This window comes from Cottoperca gobio, chromosome 6, assembly GCF_900634415.1.
Source record: "Cottoperca gobio chromosome 6, fCotGob3.1, whole genome shotgun sequence".
Classification (NCBI taxonomy): domain Eukaryota; kingdom Metazoa; phylum Chordata; class Actinopteri; order Perciformes; family Bovichtidae; genus Cottoperca; species Cottoperca gobio.
Window position 1 is genome coordinate 11,996,750 of NC_041360.1, and position 15,612 is coordinate 12,012,361.

Consider the following 15,612-nt stretch of genomic DNA (forward strand, 5'->3'; position numbering starts at 1 on the left):
CTGCAGCAGCTGAGAGGGTTTCAAGAGCATTTGTTGATAACTTTAAACAGAGATAAGTAAGAATGACTCAGGAGTGGTTTAGTTCAAAGTCTGAACACATATTAAAGTAGAGAAAAACCTTTTAGACCACAAGACACAATATACAGTATGTGTAATATATCACCTTTAACATATGGTACACAAATCAGGAACTGGCAGATAACGTATCACTAATATGCAGTGGTGTGCTCTTACTGAAACATAGTAATCGATTATAGTAACTAGTCATATCTGATTAAAAGGAACTAAATTACTTTACTTCCACCAAAAAGTAATAAACTACTTTGATAAGCAACATTTTAGTTACTGTGTGTGTGTGTGTGTGTGTGTGTGTGTGTGTGTGTGTGTGTGTGTGTGTGTGTGCTTGTGGGTCCATACTCTTATGTTTAGACTATTCTTTGTGTATGCTATTAACTCTGTTTTAGTCTCAACCAACTCCTGAGGGAAATATCTGACTTTTTATTTTGTTCTCTATCTTGTTGCTAACTTTGTCTGTTAGCTTGGAGGTGCTGGTTGCGTAGACTACAGTGGGTTTATCAGAGCTTGTTTGCTGAAAACATCTGCCTGCTGCATCTGGATATGATGCTAATGAAGACCAGTGAAAGTGATTTAAAACATTAAAGTCGCAAAACATAAACAATGAGCATTGAGTCAAAACGACCCCCATAATCAATGGTGTGGTAGAAGGTATATGCAGGTATACTGAGTACATCCACCTCTTTTTCTGTCAATTTACAATATGATCACCTATCTAAAAACAGTATACCCACTTTCTCCTTAGTGATCCACCCATCTACCTCGTAGAGTATAACCACTTCTCCAGGGACCACTACACCACTGCCCATAACACTACTTTATGGTGCTGTTATCTTTAACACTATCATCCTCCAAATATTCTGCTGAGCAATATTACAGCATGTTATGTTATGACGAGATGACAGTCACCCTTATTATGATAGCTTATAGCACAAGCAGGTTGCATGTACAGTAAGTGCACCTGCTTTGCCTCTGCAAATAAACGTACAGGAGAGTATACTTATTAATCAGAGGGGACAAAAACAACGAGCAGAGTAACCTTTTCATTACCACCTAAAAGGTTAACAAGCAACCAATAAAGCCTGGGGTAAAGCCACTAGGCTCATTTGGAGCGGAACAAAAGCATGCGGTGTGTTATAGCGACACACCTGCTAGAGTAGTAGTTAAATAAGCTCTGTAAAACTTCACAGCTGCCAGTCTATCACTCAGTTCCTCCTCTTCACACACACATTGTTCTAATCTCGTTTCACAGCAGTATTTCTGGATCCGGGGAGTTTCCAAGGAATGTTCTTAAACCTTTCAATGGGTGAATATCTTATTTGAATTTATGCAAATGACAGTTTTTATTGCAGGAGTGGGACTCAATGCCCCTGGCTGTGTTCACTTCACACTTGTGTAGCAGACTCATACGGTTCCTGTGGTAAGAAAAAAGTGAGTGTGGACGATGGAGGTGTGTCTGAGAGACGCAGCCTATTGATTTCCATGCGGATGGATGAATAGATCAAATGCTTTTGCTTTTTCTCCTCAATTCCCCCAGCGTTTGTGAAGGCCAAGGCCAATCAAATAGCCACCAATTGTTTTGGTTTTCCAGTGAAATAGTGGGGCAAGTGGGAGCAGGTTTTATATTAATCAGATAGACAAATGGGAGAGGGCATGTGGGAGGCGTCTTGGGAGAGAAATTCTGTAGTTATAAAGAGCCAGTGGAAGTAAAAGCTAGGAAAACATAAGGAGTAAATATGAAATAACTGCACAGCACATGACAGGTGCAGGTTTTAATGTAAAGGACAACCCCACAATTAAAAACCTGCTAGCAAGTGATGGATAAAGACAATACATGCATGCATTTATTGAAAAAAAGGAAACAGACAACAGAGACGGCACAAGCAGAGAAAAAGGGAAATTACTTGCGAGAGATGTGCGATGTGCCCCTCCACAAGCTGCAACAACATAATAAGGTGATAAAATCAGACAGCTTTGCTTGTTACTTTCACGATGACATCTATCCATCATTCAGCTTGCATCTTCACAGCTTACTGACGTGTCAATCACTTCATCCTTCTTACGTCCCACCAGCTCCAAGAAAATGAAATCAATTATCTTACCAGCTCTTTTCCTTCCCCCGAGCTCTTGACCCTGTCGCATTTTACCATTTACCATGAATATGAAATTCATGATGTAGATTACATTCCTGATTACACAACTACCATCTTCCTTTTGCAATGTGAATAGTAGGTAGATGTAATCGGGGCCTGGTGGCAAAGGGGTCCTTATTTAGTTTGTGAGTGAAGATAGCAACAGGGAAATGAAAAACCCTGTCTCATTTCCTGTCTGCTACAGCCGTTTCAAAGCACAAAATGTTCCTCTGGTGATACATATCGCTCAGCCCGTAGACTCCAACTGTAAACCAAACACAAAATTGCTTTTTTTCACTTTCTCTGCAGGCCACACTGAAGAACTGTGCTGAGGAGGGCTTGTGAGGATGCCCATTATGCAAGGAGCCATGCATTTCACAATTTCCTTTTGTCCTTAGCGCGCTGGCCAGCTCTAGAAGTCTCATTCACCAGGGTCACACTGATAGTCATGACTCCAGGCCTAATTAGTGCAGAGGAAATATAGTAGCATTTATTGCATTTTATATCCTGTCTGCAACAGATACAGCTTCATAAATATTGTAAGTTGGAGATACCCAGACGGCAGATGGTTATTAAAAAAGAAAGGAATGGTTGACCTCCAACCACACCACACATTTCCTTCTGTTGTGCCTTGCACTGTGCCTGCATGGAGCCTCTCAGAGAAAAGAGGGACGAGTGAACCTAGAGGAGCCTCAGCATCATGTCATAGTTCCCTCGCTTCTCATTTTGACAGAAATAAGAGTTGATTGTCCTGAGCCTGCAGAGAGCCACCGGGGAGAAACGCCAGAGATTAAGGCTGACAGTCAAGCCGCCATTTGTGAGAGAAAACATGTTACAAACATACAACAGTGTCACATTAGACCGACTCCCTGGTGTGGAAGGAGGCAATGCTGACTTGCCAAATGTTAGGGCAGCTATGCTGTTTTGTATTGCAGCAGGTCACTAGATGTCTTGTGTTATTGGGCAGGAGCACATGTCACACTTGCAGTTAGTTGTTTGATTTGATGAATGAGAGTCATGGGGAAAACAAAAAATGGGGGGTATTTAAACATATGTAAGAAGAAACTGCAGAGGAGCGCATGAACCTAAAAGGTTTTTGTCCACACAAAGACTCTAAATGTGAGTCATTAAACTACTGTTGTTTGGATCAGTTTGAGATTTTCGGTTAATGATCACTCTTTGTACAGGTTATCATATGAGACTATGGTTCTGTTTTCTGTGTTATGGTTTGAGGGAGGCAGTTACAGTGAGTTAGAAGTTGTGTTGTGCCTAATTCAATTCTCTGATGGGAGCTGTCTATTTCATTACCGCAGTATATTACCTGATCTCACCCCTTTTCCTCTAACATTCAATCTGGGTTTCTATGTGGGTGTTATCTCACAGTGGCACAATAGCAACAGGGATAGTTCCTGGATACTGTGGCGATGTGACAATATAAACAGATTATGTGCTCCAAACTGATACAAATGGAATCCAAATTAAAGCAACAACATACAGTTTTTCTCACCCTTTGTTTGTTTCTTTGTTTGCTGATTTGTTTGTTTTTACTGCGTGGAACTGTCACAATGTGAGCAACACACCGTAGACTTAAGACATTGCAGTCTTTTGAGTGTCTCTATTACGTTAACAGTGAGTAGTGTGTGTGTTTGTGTGTAGTAAATAAGACATTGCCTGATCAACAGTGTTGATTATTGTCATAACTACAACAAAACGATTATTTGATGTGTTACTTATGATGCTTGAAAAACCTGTATCTCTTGAAAGGTTTCATCTCTTATTTGAATCCTGTTCTGCAGCACTGCAGTTGCATTTATATACCATTCCCTGACTTTTGAATTCAAGGATGAACTATTTGTTAGTCTAAAAAGTCTGTTTGTTCAGATAGATATATCTCAACAACTATTGGATGGACTGCCATGAAACCGTGTCCATCCCCCCCACCATGAGGTTTGTAGGAAAATACCTGCAAAATAACTGTTATTCCCAACAGCCTCAGCTGTCCTTTATGGTGTGCAAATATTAGATGAGAATCTATTGGTTACTGTTGAATGGGAAAAAAGAAAATACAGATGCAGCTAGGTATTGTATCTTTGCCTCACATCCCTGATATCAAGTGTAGGGATTTTGAATAATGCAGTCGTGCAAGAAAAGGTTGTGCCATTGTAACAACTGCCGTCTAATCTGTTTTTATTCCACTTTAATGCCCAAAAATGCAAATTCAAATGTCAAGTTACTTACATAATACAGGCTGCAATAATATATCTCATTAAATTCCTACCAATACCTAAATCATCTAGCAAGATGAAAAAAACAAAGAAACTGTTATTTTTTACCACCTTGAAAGTTGCTGGATAAAATCACTACAGGCTTGAACTTGAAATACCCTCCCTCTGCTGCTTTTCTCAACTGTCCCTGTCCTCGTCAGGATTCAAGCAGGTAAAGTAGAGATGAGGAGCAGTACAAGCAAATTGAGTTTTCGGCAGCATTCATGGAAGTATACAGCGGCAGACTGTTTGTCCCCGTAAATCCCACTGATCCTCCACAAAATCCAGCCTCGACTACAGAGGGTTCTGTCTGGGGCCCAAGGCAAGCCCTGACAGGTGGTGCCGTCCTGAGTATTGGCAAGGTGACTGTCTGCCACACAGGGACAGTGAGGGTAAATCCTAAAAATATTGCTCCAAGAGATCCACACATTTCGTTCTTTCTGTGTATATTCATACAGTGACATGATGCCTTATTATAACACATTTTTATAACCACATCATTAAGTTCCAACATAAATCAGAGCTGCCTGCTCCAAAAGAAGTAAATGTGTTTTGAGTGACAGGAAAATTCAATTTGACAAACCTTCTATGTTGGCGTACATATCAACAAGAGTAAAAGGATGTATCCATGAATCACAACCCCCACAGTCCATTTATCTAAAGCTTTGAGTAACATGACAGCCCAGAAAGGTCCATAATGACAATAACGCAAAGCTCACTTACACCAGCAGGGCTTCTCCTCTATCTTCAAAGCTACAAAATGTACTTACTACTGCAGCTATTTTGGACCAATTGCTTGGTTGTCTTCCTCTGTTTGTCTAAGAAGTGAAAGCAAAGCCGAAGTTCCGCCTAAACACACTCATACATTGAGTGTAGAGCTCTCTGCTCTCTGCCTCAGTCTTCACTGCCTGGAGTGCTCACACATGTATAGGGAGCGTGTGTGTGTGTGTTCACGCCATGTGTCTGAATGTGTGCGTGTGCTCAGTGTTGCAGAAATGTGGTGGTCTGTGTGCAGCCGCCACCATAACTCATTAGTGCAGTGGGACCATTGGAGGAGGCTCAGTGACTCACATGTGGTAACAGTGACACCCACAGGAGGAGAAATACACTTTGCTGCCACGAGGAAACTAATTCCCACTACCTTCACTGATTATACCCTGGGTGCAAGTAGTTCATGGAGACATATTGGGCAAGGGTACAATAATAAAATATTAATGGCACCAATTTTTTATTCCTATCTTAAATAGGCCAGGAGAAAACTTTCTCGGCACGAGTATTACAAATGACATGCTTTGACTGTGCGCTCCACAGTACTGTTTGCACCTTCCAGTAGTCTGTCTCTCTCTGCAGCACAAAGTAAATCTGTTCTTTCATTTGGCATCAGGGTATCTCTTGAAGAGACCATTCACACAGGATGATTCTTGTGATCTCTGTCATCATTTTACATCTGACACATTATCTTGGGAACTATTAAAATGATGATCATCAGCTTTAAAAGATTTTTTTGGCTTACGCGAGGGACAAGTGGGAATGCAGTATTTTGGAAGCGTGTTTACTATCATAAGCTGAAGCTCAAGGCTGTATAGTAAACATGGTAAGTCAGACCCTGAAAAGCAGGAGACTCTGCAATTGGTCTAAAGAAGAAGGCATCCTCTAAAAATGTGTTTTTAGCCTTTTGGTAATTCCAATGTTCACATCAGATCAGATTAACTAAAACATCAAGCTTCTTTTATTCAAAACACATATGAAATATGAATATGGTTTCCTCATAATGTTTGTTGTTTTTCTCCTGATGTAGAAGGCAGCAGATCAACTCTGGAGCCAGAAATAATACACATGTAATTAGGTCTATCTGCAGAGGTGGCTACATACACTCAAATAGTGTACTTTGGGTACAATTCTGAGGTACTTGTACTATACTTGTAAGTATTTTCTGCTACTTTATACTTCATTACATTTCAGTGAGAAATAAAGTACTTTTTACTCTATTATATTTATATGACAGCTATAGGCACTTACTTACTTTGCATATTAAGATTTTAAAAAACTATTATAACGTATAACATATGGTGCATTCCTTAACAGTAGTAAACTATTTGAAATTAGCTCCACCTCAAACAGCTACAATGTTAAAATGCCTCTTATGCACAATAATGCATCAGTAAAAATATAATAATTTAACATTAAGTTAAAACTCTGCTGCCTAATAAGTACTATGTGTATTTTTTGCCTATAGGTACAATTCTAAGTGTGAGTCTTTTACCTATTTCTCATTGTGGTATTGTTATTTTTGCTAAAGTAAATGAGAGGAATCCTCTCCACTGTGGCAGCGTACAACATTTGTACTTGTTTGTTTGTGTTATTATAGACATCAACAAAGGATCTGGGATGGGATTAGGCACATGACAGCAAAGAGAAGATGAAGTAAAGTGAATCATCTGTTACTCTTTGTTTCCATCTGGACAAATTACCCTGCGTCGACGCCTGAAATAACACCAGCCAGGTGACTTGCAGTCGCCTCTTCTGCCTCACTGTACACATTTAGTTTCTGCATCAAAAACGTTACTTTCTTACCTATTGCCAAGATCCTCATCAATAACCCATTTGGCTGAGCTAAAAGATATGTTGTTGTCAATGTCCTGTGAATGCCAAATGTTGCCTGTACAATTTCAGCTGCATACTCTCCAGCTGCTGTCTGCCTGGCAGTACATCTAGCTTAACTGACTAAATGGCCGTGTTGCTTGTTAGATCAGGGTGGTAAATATAGTTGTGCGACAAGCCAAGGCCCAGTGTTTGTCAGCGGCAGGAAATCTAGCTGCTGTGCTTTTTACAAAAAAACATTCTAGCAGTTTCAGCCCATTGTGGTAATGGTGCTGATGAGAAACAAACCCTGCTATATTGCCAGAAAACGACGAACGTTGAACTTAGATTGCTTTGCATGTATATAGTTAATCTGTTTTGATATTGCCTTACACAGTTGTGCTTTTCCACTGCAACTTTATTTCATCATTTAGAATGTTGATTATATTATGGTTGTTGCATTTTATCTTTTTCATTTTGGTTTGAGTACGGGTCAATTTGATCTGCCAGTGATCCAGAGGGATAAGTATACACAATGAGTAAAATAATGAGTGAATGTGGTTATGTACATCAAAGGAAGAATGAGTGCTTAACTCTGAACAGCTGTGCAATATTGAGGCCCTATGTCTCTCTTCTGTTTGATTTGCTCTCTCTCAGCCTTATCACCTGGGTGTTACTGTTGGTGCCCCACTAACAGTGCACCTGCAAACAGCGGTGGGGGCAGACAGGGGCTGGGGGTGCCCCTTTTATCTCAATCCTCATCTATCCTGTTGGGGTAGCACCAACTGAAAGGCTGTGGTCATGGCCCTTACTTCTCTGCCACCACAGGCAGCGGCACCACCTGGAGGGAGAATGAGTCTGTGCTTTAGTGTTGCAGGACCCCTGCAGCACTAAAGCCTATTTATCCGTGTAGAGTCACTTTCTTACTCATACGAACAAAAACAGGAGCACGCTAATGCCTGTCAGCGCAACACTTGGCCTAAATATATACGGAATATTTAGTAAATTGAATAGAAAATAAGTGGCATATTCCTCAATAAAATGTGTTGCTTGTCATCAAACCACCACCAGTATCTATTCATAATGTCAAATACGTAATTGACCTTCAGAAAGTGTCTTTGTCCAATTCAGATGTGAGTCATACATATTGTACTCAGTCATCATACAAAATGTTGCCAAAGAAATGTATTTGAATGCAGTTAGATTTTCTACTGCTCTGAAGGCTTGACATAACCCTGAAAAGGTCTTGTCCTTTTGGTCCTGCTCCACTGAGCCATCCACCAATTAAATGTGAGGTGACAGTAGCAGGCGTTAAATATGCATCGCTTCAGAGTGAGTAGGCAAATGTGAACACATTCTTCTTAATGTTTTAAAGTAAAGTAAACCAACATGCGTGCTGGAAAATGTGTTCCCATTTTCTGCAATATGATCTTTTGCCAAATCCTGTCACGCATGCTTAGTTTCTCTTTCCAGCACAAACATTCCATTCATTTCCCTTCTTCTCCGCTCAGCAACACAAATACATGCAGTGCAGGCAAACACACAAAGACAACAGCATCAGAAGGTGACACATAAAACTGATGACACACAACAGAAAGCATTTGTAACCTACTGTATAGCCAGCTAATGGAACAAAACAAAATAGCAGTGCTAGAAAAGTCACTGCAAGGTCATATATTTAAAGAAGCGCTAACACACCAATCTTATCTACATTAAATTAGTTAACACATACAATGTGATATCACTTCACAGGTTCACAGCCTTTGTAAGCCATTTGTTTCTACAGAAAGCACAGAGACACAGACTGCAGCGACATGAAATTGATTACAGTGCTGCACGTTCACCCAGAGGGCTACAATCACTGAGAGCTGACGATGGTACCCTGCTACCACCTTCACCCCAAACCATACACACAACAAACACACACCCACACTCCCTTTCCCTCATGCACACCACTTTAGTTTAATTTAGTTTTAAATAAATCCCCAACTAATTGATTACAGTGCTGTAATTCACTGACCTAAAATCAATTAATTTACCATATATCCATACAATTTAGCAAGAAATATCTGTTCCGAAAGTGTCTCTCGTGCAAGGTTGGTACCATTTTTCAGTCAACAGTCATGCATCTACAGTATCTGTGTCTGTACTGCACCTGAGGGGAATTGTTGAAGGACAATCTGAATCTGATCTTAACTTCTTGTTTCCTAAATTCTTTATTTCTGTTTCACATCAATGTAGATTATTTTGAGCTACTCACTTGCTATTTTTTCTTGTCTTATATATCTCAGAGTAAAGAGCATGGTCACATCAGAAGGTGGCTCAACAAAATGTATCCAGTGTTTCCACAGCATGGACAATAAATACATTTGACAATAATACATATTAATAATAAAATAATAATAATAATTGTCCATCATTCCATTTAATATAGGTTTGCATGGCAGATGGAAAATGGTAGCTCGCAATTTGGCTTGACTTGATTTTGACGGACAGATATGGCGTATGCACGTAAAACGTCAGCCTTAACATTATATCAGATTTAACAATATCATGTCAACATCAAACTTAGCTGGAGCAATAAAAACAGACAAATGTTGTGTTTTACAACTACTTCATTATCGTTATTGTCACAATCTGATCATTTCATCCTGAGCTTTTGTGGCTGCCAGGTTTCATTATTGCTATCAGTTGTGCTGTGACATTTTGTCTCCGTCCTCGGCCCTCTCGCAGAGAGGGTCACACACACAGCTGCGTCAGGTGGCAGAAGCAGGTGAGTCGGTGAATCATCATCCTCACCTTCCTGGTAGGACACCACCGACTAGAACATAGTAGAATGACAAACAAGGACAAGTTATGCTGTTTTCCTTTTCTCTTACCTGTCAGAATACATGAAAGCATTATGGGGGCATAGTGTGTGCAAATAAATGTAATTGCTTTCACTTAAAATCACTCACAACGAAATAGTAATGAATTTGGTCGCCAGAGGACACTTAATTGCATTCAGACAGGCACATGGTGAGATGTGGAAAGACAAAACTATTAAGTCCTTTTCCAGCTTTTCCCATCCTGGTGTTGGATGCTTCACTGGCTCGGCCTGATTTGGAATGACAGCTTCTCTTACCTGCATGGCAAATCTGTTGTATTCCTTAAGATTAAAATAAGTACAGCATTACACTGCAAATGATTATCTCATTGGCTTTGTTTTCGTGAGATCATCAAACGCAATTCAGGAGTGTGACAATCAAATTAGTGGAAATGAGAGCTGACTCGCTGTTCAATTTAAATCAGGCTCCAGTTGCTTCTGAAAGGGTTGCTTGTCAATGTAATTGAATTGTATCACCAGGAAATCATGCATGGAAATGATAATTTTCGCAAAGTAATTATTTTACCTTCTCAAATCTTCAACCAGTGGACATTGCAAGCAGTACATTTAATAACCTTTGGGAATGGAAAGTGGCAGAGAGTGCTAGCAGAGCCTGCCAAACATAGCACTTTTGTTTGACGCAGTCTGTCTCTCAGCTCCACCCACAGCCCAAGCAAACAGCTCTGTCTCACTGAGAGAAAACACAGGCTTCAGCCAGTACGGCTGCTCTGGGAGAGAATTCCATCAAAAAGAAAGGCCTCATTAGTTGTGTCAAATACTGATATTCACCATGGCAAAGTGCACAGAATACAGATAGCATTACAGGAGCATACAGCAGGCCATATCAACAGCTCAAGGAAAAGGGCCCCAGACAATAACTTGAGGGAGGGTGTGATGGCAGCATATGAAAGGCATCACGGATGATGTCTAATCTGTATGAAAAGACCTGGTTTGGCTGTAATCACCTCTCTGTCACTGTGCTAATGGAATCCAAATTCAGATAACAGACACAAGAGAGCAAGGAGGGTCAAAAACAGCACAATACACAAAAAAAGAAAAGAAAAAAAGAAAACAGAAAAACTCCTGATAATAGCAGGCAGATAAAAGCATCACAGCAATTGAAGGCCGAGACAGAGCAGTCTGAAAAGAGAGCAGAAGGCAACTGTCAAGACAGGATCAGTTATATGATTATGTACTCCCCTGTGTTCATAATAAGGTATTTCTATCAATTTGAAGGAGCCAACACTATTAAATATTGACACTCTCCGCCTCCTGATTGCCTGCTAACCCTTCCTCCTCCTTGCTTTGGCAATCACAGACATGATGTTGATCATAATTAAACAGCTAGCAACTAGTTTGTGCCATTATTAAAGCTGCTGCTGAAAGATGTCACCAGTAGCTCACAGGCTAACACTACAACATGGCCGTAACATTAGTAGTAGTAGACATCCATTCAAGAGCTTAATTAAAACCCTGTAGGTGATAACCTGTTTAAAAGTCCTTGTTGGTTTAATCTGAACAGGGCACCTACAAGACAATAAAGGGCCCTTTTTGTCTTAATGTGTGAAAACATTTCCTTTTATGAGCAGTAAAGGGTGGTGCTCCCTCATTTTAAGAGGCACTTGAGCTGCATAACGTCTTGCCATAATCAGCATGAAATATTAAACATAACCAGTTCTACTAATGAACTCATTAAATAAGCTAATTAGCAAATACACTGTAGAAAACACAGCACAGCAATTGTTATCAGACATGTGGGCAGGACTGCAACATATTTTGGACATTTAAAACTTTCATAATTTTAAATATTTTCCTATCTGTTGTGTTTTGAAGGGGATATTGCCTGAGACTCTTTTATAAAAAAAAAAAAAGAAATAAAACCTGTGTTGTTGGTAGAAGGGATCACTAGATTGACCGACAGTAGAGAGAGTTGGAGGATGTGACCCGGAGAAGGGAAGATTTGGGGTTCCTTACTGGAGCTGCTGCCGACCCCGACCCCGGATAAGCGGTAGACGATGGATGGATGGATAGAGAGAGTTGAACCACAAAGCATCGTTCTCTCAGCACTGCTCACCTGTGAATGAGATACAAGCAGCTGAAATATGCTTGCTTGTCAAGGTGTCCTGCCTTAGTGATTTGTGACAGGCTGGGGAGCTCACTGTGGGGGGGAGGGGGGTCAGAACTGCTTACTGAGGTGGGAGACTCAGAAAGCACAACAGTACATCTCTCTACTGGAACTCCTGGAGATCCCCAGAAAGCGCTAGAGGACATTAGTGGGGAAAAGGACATTTGGGATGCTTGAATTGATGGATGGACTGATGCATGGGTGGATTGCGTCATGATAAGCTCGGAGTATATGCACGTTTTAACCTTGAAGTATGAAGTGTATTGTTAGTCTCCCTTGTCACTCCTCTTGATGAACTGTCTACCTTAAAAATGGCTTCCATGCTTCTGCGTCTGCAGAGCCACCACAGACAGAAGAAGAGACAAGCTCAGACGCAGATAATACTATAACTAACGCTGATGTTTATTTTGTTTTGCTGTTCTTTAAAATCTTAAAATATTGACTTATGACTCATCTGCACGTAAAGACAACAGCAAAACCCCACAAAATTTTCTCAACATCACCGACAAGACCATTTTCTATGTAAGCCCCCTCAGGACTCAACTGTAATTTTAAGATTTTAAGATTGTCATGAACCAAGCTAGACAGTCAGCTCTTGATATGATGTAGTCTAAAGCTAGCTACAATACATGTTTGACATCCACAGCCCCGGATGGGGAGGTGGAAAATTGACAGGGGGAGGTATTGGAAGGAATTAACAGTGTCAGGCAGGAGGGAAAGTGTCTAACACTGACATGTTGGTCTAATGTCGAAGAATCATGGGGCGTCGCATTTACTTCAGCGCCGGCTGTCGTCCACCATGTCACACTAAATTAAATATCATTGTTCTGGAAGCTCATTTTCATTCTCTACACCCATTTACCCACACATCCATGTCTGTCAGAAGGTATATACACACAGAATCATAGTTTGACTATTAATTTTGCCCATTTATTTGTTGTTGTTTCAATGTCACTAACATTTGTGACTTTAAAAATGTCTAATGACTGTGTGAAGCGCTTGAGGAATTGTTCAGTTATAAGTGCTCATTATAAATTATTGAAATAACTCCTAAAACTTGGCCTAAATCTCCCCAAATAATCCCGACAGGCTGATTTTATCCAGATGCCAAATGCTGAGCAGTCATTGATTGTATGGTAGAGGCAATTACAGGATGCTCAGTGTCAGAGAGACACAGCCACTTTCCAGAAACGCCTACTTTCACTCTGATTTTACCCTTACGGCAGCATATTTATAATTACACATGCTAATCAAGGTGGGAGTTCACAGTGAGACATTCCATTATGTCAGCATCTCTGAGTGGCAACAGAGCCAACAGCCAAATCTCTTCTCTACCATTTGGCAGAGATTATGGAGACAACCCCCACCACTCCACACTGCTTACCTGCCACACACTGTGAAATAGTCAACATCAAATCAAACACATGCCATTGATTGAGACGGTCTACATTACACAGATCATGTATGGGCTAAACGCACTCACAGTTTATTAATAGTGCCATGCTTTTAAGGCATTGATCAAGGTTAAAGCTTTGTTACGGAAGATGTACTGAATATAAAAAACGGGGCGAGCCGTACCTTCAACACTAACAGCAGGACAGCTGCGCAATCTGCATGTTGATTATGCATGAAAATGGTAATACAGACAATTTAAAACGAAATGACTTCCTTAATCACACACATAATACGCATTTAATATTATCTATATCCTACTAAAATGATAGTTGACACATAAATGACTTTCAAAAGCGCACTGAGGAACTGCTGTGTACACTTTCATTCACTAAGAAATATTTTACTTTTATTGAGTTTTTCATTATTTTATTGTACAAACTGTTAAAACTCAGTGAATGTAATTTACTGTCAGAGCCTCAATTAAAAGAACCATTCTCCGTGAAATAGCATTTTGGCCATCTCAAAAGCTCATATCAATGCAGCATGGCAAAATTCTACTTCTCTAATTCCAGCGTAATAAGAAAAAAATTAGGATAAATTGATATTAATGTAGATCCATACGCACAATTAAACAGCCTTATTTTCTAATAACAAGAGTGTCATTATACTCTTCTCAAAGAACACCTCCCTTAATATGCCAATCTGAATTCTAACAAGACAGAGTAAAACATGTTGAGTGGAAAAAGCTCCTCAACAATAAGTTATTATACAGGTTAAAAACTCATTCGATAACTGTTTGGTGCCTGAAGTCAAAATGTTTCATTGACAAAAATATACCAAGACTAGAGTCCACAGCCACACAAGCAGCTCTGTTAGGCTGTTCGCAGACATAGGTGTGCTTTGAGCTAAATGATAACATCAGCATGCTAATAACATGCTTGTAATGACAATGCTGACAGCTGATGTTTAGCAGTCATAATCCGTCACTATCTAAATTTAGCATGTTAGCATGCTAACATTAGCACCACAAAGTAGCCTACAGCAGAGCTTAATTGGACATCAGTTTTGCATTTGGTCTGTTTAGGTCTTAATAAAATGATGGTGGCGCAAGATAAAAAATGTTAGTTAATCCTGTGGTAATAATAATGTGTGTGACAAAATGTCTGGCAGTCCATCCATTTGTAGTTGTGTCTCTGGTTGAATGTAGGTCCAATATTATTATTATCTATAAGGTTGATGAGAGCAGTGAGACTGAACCAAAACATTAAAGTTATGTGCCGTAAAACTAAAACATTGAGCTGAAAGATCCTAAATGCTCTGTAGAGCTGAGGGGGAACTGCAAAATCCGGTGTTAATTCCCTGTGGGTCTGTCACCATGAGGGGCACTTTTCACGTAACACACGCCCTGTCACACATATTCGTATGACAGAAACGTATGCCGGCGCATCCGAAAATTTGTCAGAGTCCAAATACGTCCAACTTTTCAACGGATCGGAAAAGTGAAAATATACAGATACGCATGTCTAACCTATTGATAGAGTATCACTTATACAAAATGTATCAGACGAATACCCAACAAATACATAACGTAAACAAAATATCGGCAACGCCCTGGTTTATGTTGATATAAGGTAAGGCATAAGTATTATTCGTTAAGAGCTCACTGTGTTACGCTGGGGTGCGTTGTTGAACGCTGATGTTTTGAGCATGTTCAAACTAACCGGACGTACCCGACGTGTGCTTCATAAGATATGCAGACGTTATTTTACGTTAGACATACGTGAATACGGAATACGTACGTGAATATTTACTTACGTAAATACAGTACGTGAATACTTACCTACGTAAATATAGTACGTAAATACCTACGTGACTACGTTAGAGGAACGTTAGATAAAGGCTACGTCGGCTGACGGTGAACCCTACAGCCAGTTTATTGATAACGAGTGGATAACCTATTCCTACCCTATGTTAAGATTATCCCTGACGACGGAGTAACTTATTAAACGTGTTTCTACAGTACAGCTAGCGTTCAGCATGTTAGCCGTTCTCCAGCATCAGCATGACGTGAACCAGATGACACTTTTCCAGCTCCGTTGGCCAGACGCTCTGATACGTTTTAAATATGTAAGTGATACGCTATCAATGTTTGACATACGTATAATAATTCGTTAT